The sequence below is a fragment of the Erythrolamprus reginae genome, chromosome 8, assembly GCF_031021105.1.
Source record: "Erythrolamprus reginae isolate rEryReg1 chromosome 8, rEryReg1.hap1, whole genome shotgun sequence".
In the NCBI taxonomy this organism is placed as follows: Eukaryota; Metazoa; Chordata; class Lepidosauria; order Squamata; family Dipsadidae; genus Erythrolamprus; species Erythrolamprus reginae.
Window position 1 is genome coordinate 57,731,048 of NC_091957.1, and position 17,572 is coordinate 57,748,619.

Below are 17,572 nucleotides of genomic sequence, written 5' to 3' on the forward strand. Positions count from 1 at the left end.
CCTGGCCTAGGATGGGTGCAGCGCCATAGACCAAGCACCCCGTGTGAGGTGTCACACTGTTGGCATGAGCAGTTGTGGGGCTTGGGAGTGGGTGGCCTTGCAAACGTCCTTCCCCCCCCCCCCCTCCGCTGTCTGCCATTGGTTGTGTCCCTTCTCTAAGAGAAGTCAGATTCCTCTTGCGATTTCCCTGCATTCGGACAATTAGAAAGGAGAATTAATCTGCACACGCAGGCACCACATGCAGCAGTTTCTCTCCACCGTGGGGAGCAGATGCAGCCAGTGGCAGGAAATGCTGCTTTGCTGAACTTGTTTTGTAACATGCAAGAGTGGAGTTGCTTCATTCTTCTCCCTCTCTCTCTCTCTCTCCTTTTCTCCCTCCTTCCCTCTCTCTCTCCCTCTCTCTCATTCAACTTCCTGTTCACGGTCTCTGATGAGAAGTCAATGTGTTTTTCCATGTAGCCATTCTGTGAATGTTCTTCTGTTCAGCTAGCATAAATCTCTGACCATTGGGTACAGTATGTTCCTTACTACTACTAAACTTTTATTTTTATTTAACCCTGCTGTTCTGTTCGGGTCGTATGCGACCCGAAGCCAAGTTTGAGTCCCTGTAAAAAATTTTCCCTGCATATCTGAAACTTGAAATTTCATGCTGGTTCATCATTTCAGGGGTTCTCTCTATGAGAATTTTTTTTGGGGGGTGGGGGGCTTAGTTTTTGCTGGGCAAAAAAAGTTACAAATCTTCTGTTCGGGTCACATACGACCCGGACCGAAAACTCTTCATTTGAAGTGCTTATGTTTGGTCAATTTGAAAACTTTTTTCACTTGGAAAGTAGTCTGAACATTTCTGCACACAATGATATGAAAATTGAAATGAAAAAAGTAAATCTTATTGGTTTATTTTGCGGATATAATGCACGCCCCCCCGTTTTTGTGATTTTTTTTTCAATTTATGGATAGTTTTGCTTGCAAAATGCATTCTATTTTACTAAAGTTGGTGTGGGATTGGTAGCTTGAACATTTCTGAATATAAGAAAAATATAAAGGAACTGAAAAAAATGATTCTTATTGGTTTTTTAATATCAGAAATAAGGCCTCCCCCCCCCCCTCGGCTGCTTGCAACCATTTTCACTTTTTATTTTTTTATCCTCCAAATCCGAAATATTCTTTAAAATCTTAGGCATTCATTTACTCAATTTAACAATGCTGATCATCAAAAAATATTTTTGGGGTGGTGGCTAATTGTTTTCTGGGCAAAAAAAAATCATAACTTCGAGTCTGTTTCTGTTCGTATATGACCGGACCAAAAATAATTTTTTTAGGTACTTGAATTTGATCTTTTTGAAAACTTTTTCAACTGGAAAACTAGTTTGAACATTTATGAACATAATGATATGAAAATTGAACTGGAAAAATTGAGACTTATATTTTTATTTTGATCAAAAAGCCCCTCCCCCCCCATCCTTTTTTAATTTCGTGTCAATTTCTATTTTTTTAAGGCTACAAATCCCTAAGGAATTTCCCCCCAAAAGGTTTGATATACTAAATTGAACATTTCTGAATATAAGAAAAATATAAATGAACTGAAAAAAATGGTTCTTATTGGTTTATTTTTGCCACAAAAAGGCCACCCCCCACCCCCGGCCTTGCTATGTGCCATTATTGTCACTGTTTATACATATTTGTCTAGAAATATTTGGAATATCCTTTTGAAAATCAACCACATTGTAGCCAGAGGACTAATTTTATGAAAGAAATCCATTTTACTAAAAAAAAGTATGTAAGTTTGAAATTAACAGCATAATTTTTATATAAATTGAAATAATTGAACACGGGGGGAGGCATACATTTATGTGCAAAATAAACCAATATGCATCAATTTTTCCAGTTCAATTTTCATATCATTATGTTCAGAAATGTTCAAGCTACCAATCCCACACAAACTTTAGTAAAATAGAATGTATTTTGCTAGCAAAACTATCCATAAAGTGAAGACTATTTTAAAAAAACGGGGGGGCATGCATTTCATCAACAAAATAAACCAATATGCATCAATTTTTCAAGTTCAATTTTCATATCATTATGTTCAGAAATGTTCAAGCTACCAATCCCATACCAACTTTAGTAAAATAGAATGCATTTTGCAAGCAAAACTATCCATAAATTGAAAAAAATTTCACAAAAATGGGGGGGGCGTGCATTATATCCTCAAAATAAACCAATAAGATTTACTTTTTTCATTTCAATTTTCATATCATTGTGTGCAGAAATGTTCAGACTACTTTCCAAGTGAAAAAAGCTTTCAAAAAGACCAAACATAAGCACTGCAAATGAAGAGTTTTCGGTCCGGGTCAGGGTGACCCGGGAACAGAAGATTTGTTACTTTTCTTAAACAGAACAGCAGGGTTAAAAAAGAAAATAGTTTAATGGGTGGGAATGTCGATCCGCTATTTATGGCCTGTAGTTTTCTCTCCCCCCCTCCCCTTCCCCCCCCCTCTTCTTCTTTGAAACGCCCTTGCTGCTGTTGGACGACAGGAGTTGTGCAAAGCGCAGAGTAGAACCATTTGTATTCAGTCATGTGGAATCACATGGGCTTGGGTGCAGGCCGGAGTGGAAGAATCCTTGAAGGTTCAGTTTTCGTTTTCAGATTTTATTTTCATTTTGCGTGTGAGCCTGGGATGAATGGAGCAGTAGGAAATATGCACCATGGGCACATTCCCCAATCACAGCCACGTATCAGGTATGCTTGAATAAAAATATAATTCTCGGTAGAAAAAAATAGATTTCAACTTTCATTAGTAGGAAAAGTCTTATAAAATGACCAAGTTGGGGGGGGGGGAGCATCTGTGCAGTCCAAATGTATTTACTAATTTCTGCCAACTTTTATCCATCCATACACACAACAGGCCTCATTTTGACAGACCCAGTTTATTTAATCTCGGTTTGTTAAAGAGCTATAATAGCAAGCTTGCCTTGCTTATGGCTCAGAAGATCAGCAAAATAAATATTCAAATTTCCCTTTGAGGCCACGGTTTTGTGACTCTGCCCCAGAAAAAGATCTCTCAAGGACAATATTTCCAAAACTCAACTGCTAAACATAAAATATATATGGGGCAGATGGTCTGAAAGAAGGACCGGTTTGAGTACAGAATCTCCATTGGTCTTTCTTAAGTGGAGGGAGACCTTTAAAACAGCATTTCTTAATCTTGGCAACTTTTTAAGGCAAGGTTCGACAAACCCAGGCGCCTGGTCGCCAGTGGCGCCTAGAAAATGTTGTCTGGCGCCTAGAAAATGTTGCCTGCTGTACTGTATGTCAGCGTTTCCCAACCGGTGTGCCGCCTGGGCAGGGCGCTGCGGTGCCTCTGACCTCTCCGCTCCTGCCCGATGCCGCGGTTTCTGGCGCTCTCCTGCTGGGTCCCAAAGAAGGCAGGCAGGAAGGAGAGCTCCATTCTTCGCGCCTTTTTCCCGCCTTCCTTCTTTGGGGCCCAGCAGGAGAGCGCCAGAAACCGCGGCATCGAGCAGGAACCGGGAGGTCGGAGGCACCGGCACGGCAGCGCCCGCCCAGCTGAAGGTTCCCTGTCGTCATCGGCAAGTGTCCTTTGGGGCTCGGCGGGAGGGCACTGGCGGTGGGAGCGGGGGGGGGGCCGCGGCTGCAGCGGCACAGGCAGTCGCGGGGAGATGGCGGGGGGAGCGGGGGGCGGCTAAAGCGGCCCCGGGCACCGTTCCCTGTACGCTTTTCCAGGGGCGCGCAGGGAGCCGCGGCCACCCGCCCGCCTACCGGATTTCCCTCCGCGCGGCTGGGGAGGTGGATTCGCCGCCCCCGCCAGCCCGATCTCCCTCCAGTGGCTGGTGACGTAGTTCTACCGCCCTCGCCAGCCTGATCTCCCTCCGTGGGGGGGTGGGGGGCGACGAACCGACGACCGGGGGCTGTCCGTCCGTGTTGGGTGGTGCAGGGCAGGCACAGGCAGCCCCAGGGGAGAACAAGGGAGGGAGAGAAAGGAAAGAGAGAGTAAGGGAGGGAGAGAAAATTGAATGAAGGAGGGAGAGAAAGAAAGAGTAAGAAGCAGAAAGGATAGAGAAAAAGGAAGAGAAAGGGAGGGGGAGAAAGGAAAGAGGGAGGAAGGGGGGGAGAGAAAATTGAATGAAGGAGGGAGAGAAAGAAAGAGTAAGAAGTAGAAAGGATAGAGAAAAAGGAAGAGAAAGGGAGGGGGAGAAAGGAAAGAGGGAGGAAGGGGGGGAGAGAAAATTGAATGAAGGAGGGAGAGAAAGAAAGAGTAAGAAGTAGAAAGGATAGAGAAAAAGGAAGAGAAAGGGAGGGAGAGAAAGGAAAGAGAGAGAAAGGGAGAGAAAGGGAGGGAGAGAAAATTGAATGAAGGAGGGAGAGAAAGAAAGAGTAAGAAGTAGAAAGGATAGAGAAAAAGGAAGAGAAAGGGAGGGGGAGAAAGGAAAGAGGGAGGAAGGGGGAGAGAAAGAAGATATGAAGGAGGGAGAAAAAGAAAGAGAGATAGGAAGGAAAGAGGGAGAGAAAGGAATGAGAGAGAAAGGGAGGGAGAGAAAGGGAATGAAAGAGGGAGAAGGGGTGAGAGATAGAAAGGATAGACAGAAAGGGAGAGAAAGGAAAGAGAGAAAGGGAGGGAGAGGAAGGAAAGAGATGAGAGAGGAAGGAGGAGACAGAGGGGGTGAAAGCGATGTCAGGTGGAGACTCGGCAAAAAACCAAGTTTGCTTAAAAAAAATTCTGGCTCCTAAATTTTTTGGCTGGCTCCTAGATTCTGAACAACTTTGTCGACCCCTGTAAATTTAAGGCATATGGACTTCAACTCCCAAAAGTTGAATCCTGGGAGTCCACACACCTTAAAGTTCCCAAGGTTGTGAAAATGTTCTTTGAAATATGTTGGAGGGGAGGGGACTAGCAAGCCCTGCTACAATGTCCGAAAGTCAGTGTTTCTGCAAATAAACTCATAATGGAGGTGGATTTAAAAATGAAGTGAAAAAGTTTGTCTTCGAGGTGGGGAGAGCGATCCTTCAGAGTTGGTTAAGCCATGATGAAGCAGCTAAAACCACCATTCCGGAAACGGTGAGCCACCACGCTCGCTTCCCCAACCTGCCTGCTTTCAGAGGAATGGGAACAAGAGCCCTGGTGATTAATTTTTTAAAAAACTCTGCCCATTTAAGATTTTTAAAGCAGAAAACCGGTTTCTAAGACATTTAACATGTGTTTTTTTTCTTTCAAAGGAAGAACTTTGATCTTCTCTGCCTTTATCTGAAGTGGGAGCCCTCCAGCCAAGTTTTAAAGGTTTTGGAAGGCTGGAGGGCTCCTTCCTAGCAAGATTGGGATTCCTGACCTTTGGGAAAGAGCCGATTGATGCAGGCTTCAGAGGGGATTTTGAGGTGGGGGTTCCCACCGGGACAGAGATAGGGAAGATGGGGCAGCAAAATCTCAGGCCATTGGCCTCAGTTTAGATTTTTAGGGTGATATGAAGTGGTCACACACTGGACGACAGGCTGGCAGTACTCATCTACCTAGAATCATGTCCCATCCCCCCTTCTGACCATTAAAAGTTAGGTGTGGTTATGATTGTAATAGTGATTGTGGATTGTGTACTGTTGCTTGTTTTTTTAAGATAATTAGCCATAGTTTTAGTTGTTAGATTTATACATACGGTACATTGTTTTATTGTTGTTGTGAGCCGCCCTGAGTCTTTGGAGAGGGGTGGCATACAAGTCTAATAAATTATTATTATTATTATTATTATTATTATTATTATTATTATTTATCTTGCAAACTTCGAGTTGCATCTTGGCCTCATCTGGTGGTTTGATTCCTCCCCGTTTTCCTGCATCATCATTCTTCTTCTTCTTCCTCTTGGTCTTCTTCTTCCGCCTCCTCCTCTTCCTCCTCTTCCTCTTCTTCTCCTTCTTCCCGCCTCCAGCTCTGGATACAGGATACTCCCTGAAATTCATGGTCTGAGTGGGAATTCTACAGGGTTGGAGAAAACACATGGAAAAACACATCCCTGCCCACAAGTCAAAACTTGTGCAGTGTGTCTTCTGCAGCAGATGAAGCAAGGTCTCTGTAACCTTGGCAGCTGCACAAGGCAAGCCGTTGCGTAAGAACAAATTTTGTTTAATATACTGGAGAAATTGCCCAGGAACAGATACGTTCCTTCCCGTGTTTTATCTACGGCATGAAACTTGCACGTGGTGAATGTCGCCGTGGAGAGAAGCCCCCGTCAAGTGGTGGGCCAATCTTTCTAGTTTTCTGCAAGGGCAGCAGGACCTAAACATAAAAACCAACAAAGTAACTACAGCAAATAAAATAAGTGGCAACAATGCCCCGGGATCTAGTGAAGTCACCTGTTGTGTCAGGTGATGGATTCTCTGTTTTGTGGAAGGGGGGCCACTCAATTTTCACACTTTAAGACCAGAACTAAGAGGAAATTTTCTGTCGGTGAGTACAATTAATCAGTGGAACAACTTGCCTCCAGAAGTTGTGGAATACTGGAAGGACTGGAAAGCTGAAAGGGTCTGAAACAGTATAAGGCAGTGATTGTGAACCTTTTTTGCCTCAGGTGCCAAAAGGGTGCATGCACACGATAGCATCTGCGCGCATGCTCACACTCACGCAATGCCCTCCCCCACACACGTGCACAATCCCCCCCCCCATGCATGCTTCCAGGCCTCACTGAAGCCTTGGGACTTCTGGAAGGCCCATTGGGCCATTTTTCACCATCCCCTAAATCCTGGGGAGAGCAAAAAAGGCCAAAAAGAAGACTGAAAATCAGCTGGGCAGCACACACCTGCGCACTGGCGCTGACATAGGGCAATGCCTCATGGGCCCTCAGATATGGTTCTGCAGGCCACCTGTCCCTCGCGTGCCATAGGTTCCCCATCACTGGTATAGGGTCTCCCCAGCGGTGACATCTACTTGCCTTCCCTACTGGTTTGGAAGCATGTGCTATTTCACCAAAGCCTGCATGTGCAGAGGGTTAAAAACGAGAAAGAGGCAATGTCCAGGCAGGTGGGTGGTGCCGCCACTACCGGTTCTCCAAACCACAGGCGAACTGGGCCGGACCGGTGGGGCATTCCACCCCTGGGTCTCCTGTTTGAGCAGAGGGCTAGACTAGAAGGCCTTCAAAGTCCCTTCCATCTCTTCTTCTGTTGCTGCAGAAGCAGTTGTATGAATCACTGCACGGCCCATCTAGGGATTCCTCTGGATTGAAGTTGCTGCAGAAAGATCCTTGTATATATTCCCCCCCCCCTTTCAGAGAAGGGTTTCTCCCTCGTCCACACCTAGGCCAGAAATCCCATCCCGAAGGCGTTTTTCCAAGCTACGTTCCAGCATTTTTCAGTGCTCAGAAATATCCCCCCCCTCCTTCCCATTATTTTTATGGGCCTGTAAAATGTCCTTAGCAGGCTTTCCGAAAGCTCTGCGGAAAACAAATGTTTGGAATTCATCTGATAAGGAAAAGTCTGCGTTTGGGGAGGAAGCGATAAGCGAACCAGCCGGTCAAAAAAGGCTGAAGGACCTCGGCCACATTTTGGGGGGGATATTGTCCTGCTATTGTTACGGGCCACCTTCGTCCAGCAAAACTCTCCGAATCTTTGGAGAGGGGCGGCATACAAATCTAATAAATTATTATTATTATTAATATTATTATTAATATTAATATTTATAGCAATAATGCTATTTTGCAAGGGAGGGGGGAGTCTGCGGAGAGGGGCGGCATACAAATTAATAAATAATAATTAATAATAATAATACAGTAATAACAACAACAATCCTTTGGTTCTTGAATGAGACAATCTATCTTCGGGCTGGATAGATAGATTTGCCTTTAAAAAATTCCTTCTGCCTTCTGGGGAATGGAAGTGGGGGTGCCAGTCCACCCCCTCCCCTCTCAAAATGTGCCTATTCCCAAAGCTCAACTTTCTGCTGACCGGGGCAGGTGCTGGGACCCCAAAATCTTTTCCTTGCTGGGAACCCACTTTCCATGTCTTTACTCTCCCCCCCCCTCCCCAGCCCTCCCAAGAGTTTTTGGCTTCCCAATGTTCACAATGTTCGCAACGCTGCTGCGGTCATAAACAAGTGTCGCAATCCTGGCATTTCCTGCAGGATGGAAGTTTGGGTTGGCTGCTGCCCCCCCCCCCTCTCCGGCTTTGCAGATCGAGCGCTTGGGACCGCCTGCTCCCGAGTTCTTGTTTTTGGGAGCTTTTTAAAAAATAAACAGTCATCATCATCGGGGCCATTTTTGTTCTGCTGAATATTCCGTTGTCCGGCAATTGTTTCACTGTTTATGTTCCTACTGGGAGATGGCTTTCCTTTTAATGGCCGGGCCGAAGTTCTTCCTCCGGGCGGCTGAGTTTGGTGGGCCAGGAATCTCCTTCAGGATTTGAAATGTGCCTTGGGGGGAGTTGGGGAAAAATGTCCCTTGGTTAGAGTGGCGCTGAGGTCTGTGGGAAGGCAGTGGGGCAAATGTGACTTCTCCTGATGGCCTCTATGGCAATGCTTCCCAACGTTGGCAACTTATTATTATTATTATTATTATTATTATTATTATTATTATTATTAATTAGATTTGTATGCCGCAGACTCGGGGCGGCTCACAACACAATAAAAACAGTTTATAACAAATCTAATAATTTACAGTTTAAAATATTTTTAAAAACCCATTATTAAACAGACATACAGACAAGCATACCATACATAAATTGTATAGGCCCGGGGGAGATATCTCAGTTCCCCTATGCCTGACGACAAAGGTGGGTTTTAAGGAGTTTGCAAAAGGCGAGGAGGGTAGGGGCAGTTCTAATCTCTGGGGGGAGCTGGTTCCAGAGAGTCGGGGCCGCCACAGAGAAGGCTCTTCCCCTGGGGCTCGCCAACCGACATTGTTTAGTTGACGGGACTCGGAGAAGGCCCACTATGTGGGACATGATCGGTCGCCGGGATTTGTGCGGCAGAAGGCGGTCTCGGAGATATTCTGGTCCGATGCCATGAAGGGCTTTATAGGTCATAACCAACACTTTGAATTGTGACCGGAAACTGATTGGCAACCAATGCAGACTGCGGAGTGTTGGAGTGATATGGGAATATTTAGGGAAGCCCATGACTGCTCTCACAGCTGCATTCTGCACGATCTGAAGTTTCTGAACACTTTTCAAAGGTAGCCCCATGTAGAGAGCATTACAGTGGTCGAACCTCGAGGTGATGAGGGCATGAGCGAATGCTGGCTGGGGAATTCTGGGAGTTGAAGTCCAGATATCTTCAAGTTGCCAAGGTTGGGAAACACTGCTCTAGGGGACCCCTACATTCAAAAAAACATTGAATTATATGTACAGTAATCCCTCGCTACTTCGCGGTTCATCTTTCGCGGATTCGCTACTTCATGGGTTTTTTCAAAGGGGGCTTAAATCCATTAAATCCATTAAAAATTTTAAATCCATTAAAAATTCATAAAATTCCTCTACAGTATTTTACTCTATTAAAGAAACTGGTAGGATATCACATGTAGTTCCAGCTGAGAAACATTATAGATTGACTGTTTAATGCAAAGGGTGGGTTTTAAAAGTCCAAATACTCGTTAAATACATTAAAAATATCTTTCCTCTACTTCACGGAAATTTGTTTTTCGCGGGTGGTCTTGGAACGCATCCCCCGTGAAAAACGAGGGATCACTGTATTACCCATGGCCCAAAGTTGCAAAATCGTGACTTTTAGGGGCTTGGGTCTGGAATGCTTCAAGGTATCTGAGGGCTGGGTGAGCTTTTAATTTTCAGTCATTATGACTGTTTTGGTGGTCACCCCAGTCAGAGATCTGAGGCTGGGAATTCTTGCCCATAATTTATGGTTGTATGCACAGATGGGGATTGATCCTCTTTCTCTTAAGCAGCCGGGAGCAGGGACTGCCAGCGTTTTGTTTCGTTCTAGCAGATTGTGGGTTTGCTTCATTCAAGGCAGACGGTGGCTTACAATGAAAGTCGGGTCGGTTTCTAAACAAACTGACTTCAGGGCCTTTTGTGGTCGGTTTTTGTTTTCCAGCGTAGCACTTCACAACAGGCCAGGAACCTGCTGTATCGAAATGAAGGGTGTCATTTGTGTGGCTGTGCCAGCCACGCAAAGGGGCCTGTCGGGCAGCGGTCGCCCTTGGAACTTCCTCCTTGCGGGCGAAAGGCTTGGCCAGGCTGGGCACGGTGGTTGGGCAGAAGTCACGGCAGGCTGAATGGCATCTGGCAACCAGAGAGGCAAAAAGTTTTAAACTTGAGAAAAGTCAACAATCCTTTTAACAGATGCACATTTGTTGAGGTCTCCCAACCCAGCTGATCCTCAGATTTCAAATACGGTATTTTTCAGAGTATAAGATACATCTCCACCCCCACCCACCCAAAAAAAGTGGGTGGAAATGTTGGTGCATCTTATACACCAAATACAGCCATTTTTGCTGTCCCAAAGCTGTGCCTTCAGCATCCCATTTTTGGACAGAGGGTCTGGGGAGCCTGCAGAGAGATCCTGGGGACTGGAGGGAGGTAGAAATGCTTCAATTTTTGCAAAAAAAAATGAGCAAAAACCGACTCATTTTTCATAAAAACGAGGCCATTTTTGCCACCCAGGAGCTTTCTGCAGGCTTCCCAGACCCTTTGCCCACCCAATTTTTGGGGAAAAACCAGGCGAAAAATAGCCTGGGTTTTTTTTTTTTTTTTTGCAAAAGTGAGGCTGCTTTTGCCTTGTAATTTTTTTATTTATTAAATTTGTATGCCACCCCTCTCCGTAGACTCTGGGCGGCTCACAGCAGTGATAGAAACAATGTACAATACAAATCTAATAATACGAAGTTAAAAACCCATAATTTAAAAAACATGCACACAACCCACCATACATAAATTATATAGGCCTGGGGAAGATATTTCAATTCCCCCATGCCTGACGGCAGAGGTGGGTTTTGAGAAGTTTACGAAAGGCAAGGAGGGTGGGGGCAATTCTGATCTCTGGGGGGGAGTTGGTTCCAGAGGGCCGGGGCCGCCACAGAGAAGGCTCTTCCCCTGGGTCCTGCCAAATGACATTGTTTAGTCGATGGGACGCAAAGAAGGCCAACTATGTTTTTAATATTAGATTTGTTCCACTACTATATTGTTTTTATTACTGTTGTGAGCCGCCCCGAGTCTTCGGAGAGGGGCGGCATACAAATCTAATAAATAATAATAATAATTTTGAACCACCTTTCCAGGCATCTTTGGTTAAACAACCAAAGGTGTTTTTCTTTTTCATAGGCTGCCAAGTTTTACCTTTTAAATTAGGCAAAATTCCTTGGAGAGGAGAAGCGTTTCGGGTACAGAATGTTCACAGAGACGTATTCAAAGTGTTTATCCACCTTGTGAAGCCCTTGTGTTAACAATTGAGTAGCTCCTTCAGCTTTTCAGTCGGAATGTGTTTCCTAGCAAGGAGGAGAGGCAGAGGGGCTGTCAGTTGCCGTTTCCTGCAGACCCTTTTACGTGATCTCTCTTTGTCCCTCGATTGCTGGGCACTAACCCAAGCTCCTGGCTACCCCGCATGGACGCGGTTTAGGTTTGCCAAAAACTTGCACAATTCCTGCAGAGATTCCTCAAAATGTAGGAGGTGAAGCTGAGACCGGGAGGGAAAGGAAGGTTAACTTGGCACAGTGTGTTCATTGTCCGGTTAACTTTTTTTAATTACCCTTCCTTGGTTGTCCCCCGAATGGTGCAGCGGATGTGACTTGGGCCTTCCCCTCCCTGGCGGCAATCCGGTGACGAGTAGGCAGGGGATGTGGAGATGGTGGCCTTGAAGGACAGAAGAAAAACCTGCTGCCAAGGCAACAGTCCAGTCAACGGGCCAAGAAAGTGATTTATGAAAACAGAGTCAGACGGCCCCTCCCTCCCGCCCATTCACGTTTTTTATCTTAATAAGGAAAAGGGAGGGCATCTTTCAGAACCGGTGTCAGCCAGATAAGGAAGCAGGCACCACCGTTGAGCCAAAAGTTCTGCTGCTGGGTGAAGACATCTGTCGTGTGAATCTGGCTCCATTTTACGACCTTCTCTCCCTGCCAGTCGGTCACACTGTCCACACGTTTAAATGAATCTGGATTCTCCATTGACTCCGCTTGTCAGAAGGTCGTCAGAGGGGGGGGGGAATCACGTGACCCCCAAGGTTTTGCAACGATCATAAATAGGAGTTGGCTGCCAGGCATTTGAATTTTGGTCCGTGGAGATGCCGCAGCAGCCATAAGTGGTGGAAAGGGTTAATAAGTCACTTTTTCCAGTCACCAGAGTAACTGGTAAGTCGAGGCCTTAAATGTGGAGGGCTCTAGATCTAGCACAAGTGTACTGGCAGAAGCTTGCAAGTCGGAGTGTGCCTCCCTCTTTTACCGTCATGTGAATGGGTGGCATGCAACAAAGCCCATGTTGAAATCCTGATCTCCATGACTTCTGGGTTTACTAACCTGCTGGTCGCCATGGCGTCCCTCCAAGACATCCCTCCATGGCATGGCCACCCAACCTGTTTCATGTTTATTGGGCCCTCCCCCATATTTCCATACATCTTGGTTACCATATTTTTCAGAGTATCAGACTCAACAGAATATAAGGCACACCTCAGGTTTTGGGGAGGAAAATAGGGAGGAAAATCTGCCTAATGGGTTTTCATCTGGCTAGCATCTTTAGCCTGGTCAGCTTCAGCACATACCTTATAAGCCAGACCAGATTATCTCAGGGACCGCCTTCTGCCGCATGAATCCCAGCGACCAGTTAGGTCCCACAGAGTGGGCCTTCTCCGAGTCCCGTCAACTAAACAATGTCGTTTGGCGGGATCCAGGGGAAGAGCCTTCTCTGTGGCGGCCCCGGCCTCTGGGACCAACTCCCCCCAGAGATTAGAACTGCCCCCACCCTCCTTGCCTTTCGTAAGCTCCTTAAAACCCACCTCTGCCGTCAGGCATGGGGGAACTAAGATATTCTTTCCCCCTAGGCCTCTACAATTTATGCATGGTATGTTTGTATGTATGATTGGTTTTATAACAAGGGTTTTTTAGTTGTTTTAGTATTGGATTGTTACATGCTGTTTTATCACTGTTGTTAGCCGCCCCGAGTCCACGGAGAGGGGCGGCATACAAATCAAATCAATCAATCAAACAAACAAACAAACAAACAGGAGAGAATAACAGTGAAAGAGCTTGCAAGCCAGTAAGAGCTGGGAACATGGTTAGCACCTGGTCAGGGCTGGGAAGAAACATTTGGAGCAAGTAGAGCCAAGGCTTAGGGCTTGGAAAACATTCTTCCCAGAGAGTAACAATGAAAGAGCCTGCAAGGTGAGAGAGGGGAAGTTCCTTAGCACCTAGTTAGGGGGCTGAGAAAAAAAGCTTTGGAAAAAAAGAGCTACCTTCAGAGTATAAGACGCACGCAGATTTCCAGCCTCTCTTGGGGAGAAGAAAGGTGTGTCTTATTTATACTCCAAATAATGCAGTAATTCAGGGCTTGTGTTTGCTTAGAGCCCCTCCCCTTTCGTTCTCTTAAGTGGCCCGTTGTGACTGGCCAGGTACCAGCCCCCAGCTGCACAAAGACCGGGGAATTCAACAGGCCCAATGTCAGCTTCAAAGCAAAGGTCTTCGGAAGGTGAGGACAGGTCCAGGCAATTAATGCTCAGTGGGTTTCTGAAACGTTTTAGCAGCAAGTCCCCTAGAGCTAAAGTCCTTGGCTTGAGGTCCTCCGGATGACTTGAAGTGACAGCAGCATCCATCATCCTGAGCCGAAGTCGCTAGCTGCGAATCCCAGGAGTGGTGAAAGGGCGTAGTGGTCTGCAGAAGGCTGGCAGAGGGCCTTCAACCACGGATTCTGATTCAGCCGAGAAGCTGCCCAGTTCTGGCTTCACTTTCAATGGGTGTGATTCCTAGAAGAATTCCACCTCATTCCAACCCATACGGCAGCCTGTTGTGGCTTGTTTGCCGAGCTGCGCCCACTTTCTTTCCTCCCTACTCTCCTCGTGGAGTGCAGTGCCAGAACCTTCAAGGCGATGCATCGTGCGTTAATGTCCCTCTCCCACAAGGGAGCGTCCGTCAGGTGGTTGACTCGGCCTGGGTGTTTCTCCAAACCAGGCCTGAACCTGGACCAAGAAGCCAGCTCCATAGGTTCATCTTTTCTCCCCAACCCACCATTTATTTATTTATTTATTTATTTATCTATTTATTTATTTATTTATGTATTAATCAGATTTGTATGCTGCCCCTCTTCATAGACTCAGGGCGGCTAACAACAACAATAATACAATGTAAACAAATCTAATATTTAAGTTAATTTTTAAAAAACCCAATTTAAGAAACCAATCATACATACTGACTTACCATCCATAAATTTTATAAGCCTAGGGGGAGGGAAAGTCTCAATTCCCCCATGCCTGACGACAGAGGTGGGTTTTAAGGAGCTTACCAAAGACTAGGAGGGTGGGGGCAACTCTGATATCTGGGGGGAGTTGGTTCTAGAGGGCTGGGGCCGCCACAGAGAAGGCTCTCCCCCTAGGTCCCGCCAACCGACATTGTTTAGTTGATGGGACCCGGAGAAGGCCAACTCTGTGGGACCTAACTGGTTGCTGGGATTCGTGCGGCAGCAGGCTCCCCGGGGGAAACTAGGGCTCCAGAGCATTTGAAGAGGACTCGCAGGGTAGTCGTGCCAAAGTTCTGCTCTGCTTGTCCAAGGATGTAAACATCTCGGCCTTCTGGGAATTGCTCCAGAGCATTCAGCGATTCATCGGTCAGATTCCAAAAGACTCCCAAGGGTGGACTGCCCGGATGGTTCCTTCATTCCCAGAGGAGGGGAGAGACGCCCTGAAACCAAGTGCCACCTTTGGCCACGTCCAGCTGCTGCTTGCTCTTGAATGCCGCCAGATGCCGAGAACAAAAAATCAAGAAGAGTTTTGTTGATGGGCCTCCTAGAGCAGTGAGGGCGAACCTGTGGGACAGGTGGCTCAGGTGGCATGTGGAACCATACCTGCTGGCACACAAGCCATTGCCCTAGCTCGGCTCCAATGTGCATGTGTGTGCCCGCCAGCTGATTTTTGACTCGCACAGAGGCTCTGGGAGGGCGTTTTTGGCTGCCAGGGAGCCTCCAGGGGGATGGGGAGGGCGTTTTTACCCTCCCAGGGCTCTAGGGAAGCCTTTGGGGAAGGTGAAATACAAACCTACTGGGCCCACCAGGTTGGGAAACAGGACATTTCTGGCCACCGGAGGGATGGGGGAAGCGGTTTTCGCCATCCCCGGGCATTGAATTATGGGTGTGGGCACTCACGCATGTGTGATAGTGCGTGTGCATGCTCTTTCAGTACCCGAGGGAAAAAAAGTTTGCCATTACTGTCCTAGAGACAGTTGGCACGGAATAGTAGTGGATGTACTGGTGGACGCCCTTCCAGCCAACATCTCCATACCTGGGAGTTCTCCCCACCGGGGTGGTGCTATTCATGTCTGGAGAGATAGATGGGTCCTTGGGACAGTTCGGCTTTTGCGGAACTCAGAATCACCGAGAAAATGTATATTATATTTAAGCCTGTATATGGTTGCAGACAAAGAATAAACCTTAATAGGAATCTATAAGAAGTACAAGCATGGTTTTGAGCACATGATATTTTATGAATACATGGGAACTTTAGGACAGGGGACGGCAGGCACGCTGGTGCGCTTATGCACGCCCCTTACAGACCTCTTAGGAATGGGGGGAAGTCAACGGGAGGCAGAGTAAGGTTAAAGTTTTGGAGGGTTGGGGAAGAAACCACAGAATGGGGGGGTGGGAGAGTATTCCTGGCGTTGACTACTTTGTTGCTGAAGTCAAAGCTTTTGCAATCAAGTTTGGAGCGGGGTGTTTGTTTGTGTGTTTGTGTATGTCAAAATATGTACAAGGTAGCAGGCATTGGTATGAACATAAAAAAAAGCACAATAGGTACAGCTAAATTTGGACAATAGGACAGTAAGACAGGGACCGTATGCACGTTGGTGCACGTATGCACGAAAACACACACAAACAATGCTGTTTCTGCTTTCCAAAGTTGTGCAAGTTGCATGGGGGGAAGAATCTGAATTCATGGGTGTATGGGGGAGGGGGAGAGAAATGCCCACAGCTGGAGGAGGGATGGCTGCTGCAAAAACCCAGCTGTTCCAAGAGCCAGCTTTCTTTTTAGCCAGAAAAGAAGCAGTCCCTTCTTCTCTTCTGCACAGGGCTGAAATTTCAGCCGGCCATTGTGCTGAATTTTCCCGGAAAGTGGTGGTGGGGAGTGGGTGAAGGATGCCCTTGTCACTTTCTCCTGAAACTTCGCCTCTGCTTCGGCCCTTAAAGGCGAAATAAGAGGATGGTTGGCCTAGTGCAGTGTTTCCCAACCTTGGCCACTTGAAGATATTTGGACTTCAACTCCCAGAATTCCCCAGCCAGTGAATGGGAGTTGAAGTCCAAATATCTTCAAGTGGTCAAAGTTGGGAAACACTGGCCTAGTGGTTATTGGAATCTCTACGTCCAAGGTGTCCGCCAACAACTGTGCATGGGGTTTTCTGACACTTTCAGTAATTTTATATAATTCTTTTTAAAGTAATTTAGATTTCTTTATATATATTGTTGCATTTATAATGTACGGGTCACCCCGAGTCTCTTCGAAAAGGGCAGCATCGAAATCTAATTAATAAATAAAATAAATAAATAAAGTCTTCGGAGAGGGGCGGCATACAAATCTAATAAATTATTATTATTGTTGTTGTTATTATTATTATTATTATTATTATTATTATTATTATTATTATTAAAAACAAGCAAGGTTGCAGAAGCCAGCAGCAGCTTCCCCCCCTGCCCCCCCCAAAGGGCAGCTGCCTTTTCCGTTGTCTTTGATGACATCATGGCTTCCCCACCCATTTTTTTCTCTTTTTGGTCCAGCTCCTATCTGTGGCCATTCTTCTCGCCCCCACCACCTCTGGATTATGGGATTGGGTGTGGTAGGAGGCCGGGAGGGGGAGGTCTCGGGGGGGGGGGGAAAGAGCTGTCCAGGGGGAAACCCTGGTAATGGCCACTCTTCTGTGTGCCAGGAGCATATTTGGCTGGGGGAGCGGGCAGTCTGGCGGCTCCTTGCGGGTATATCGGCAGAGGGGGTTCTGACTGTCTGTCTGGTCAGCCGAAGGAGGCGTTTTGCATAGAGTGGCACGGAGGGAGGGGGAGTTGAGCATGAGCCAGCTGGGGAAACGCGAGCCAATGTGTGCCAGGACGAGATAAATATGGAACAAGGTCCTCTATTGGGTGTCTGCCCAGACATTGGGTTGCAAGGAGAACTGCCATTGGCTGCTTCCTCCTTACCATGTGCAGCTTCTGGTAGGAAATGCCCTTCTCTCTCTCCCTCTCTCTCCCTCTCTCTCCCTCCCTCCCTCTCTCCCTTTCCCTCTCTCTCTCTCTCTCTCGCTCTCTCTCTTTCTCCTCTCTTTTTGTAATTTTTTTAAAAAGAAAAAGGCCGATAATAATCAGACAGAGGCTGCTGGCATCAGTTTCCTGCCAGTGTTGGAGATGGAGGGGCTTGTCCAGGGGCTTCTCTGGGTGGGATCTGGGCGTGTGAGCCCC

General features: G+C 46.7%; 1 protein-coding gene across 5 annotated transcripts in view; it reads left to right on the forward strand.

Annotated features, from left to right (window-relative positions):
* MBNL3 (muscleblind like splicing regulator 3) overlaps positions 1-17,572 on the forward strand; it is a 62,852-nt gene that overhangs the window by 6,174 nt on the left and 39,106 nt on the right. The window contains exon 1 of one of the 5 annotated variants that reach the window (XM_070760001.1): positions 2,702-2,737. The exons of the other annotated variants lie outside the window; for them this stretch is intronic. The gene's annotated coding sequence lies outside the window, so the exon portion shown is untranslated. Of the gene's footprint in view, positions 1-2,701; positions 2,738-17,572 lie in introns of those variants that run through there. 5 annotated transcript variants of the gene reach the window in all.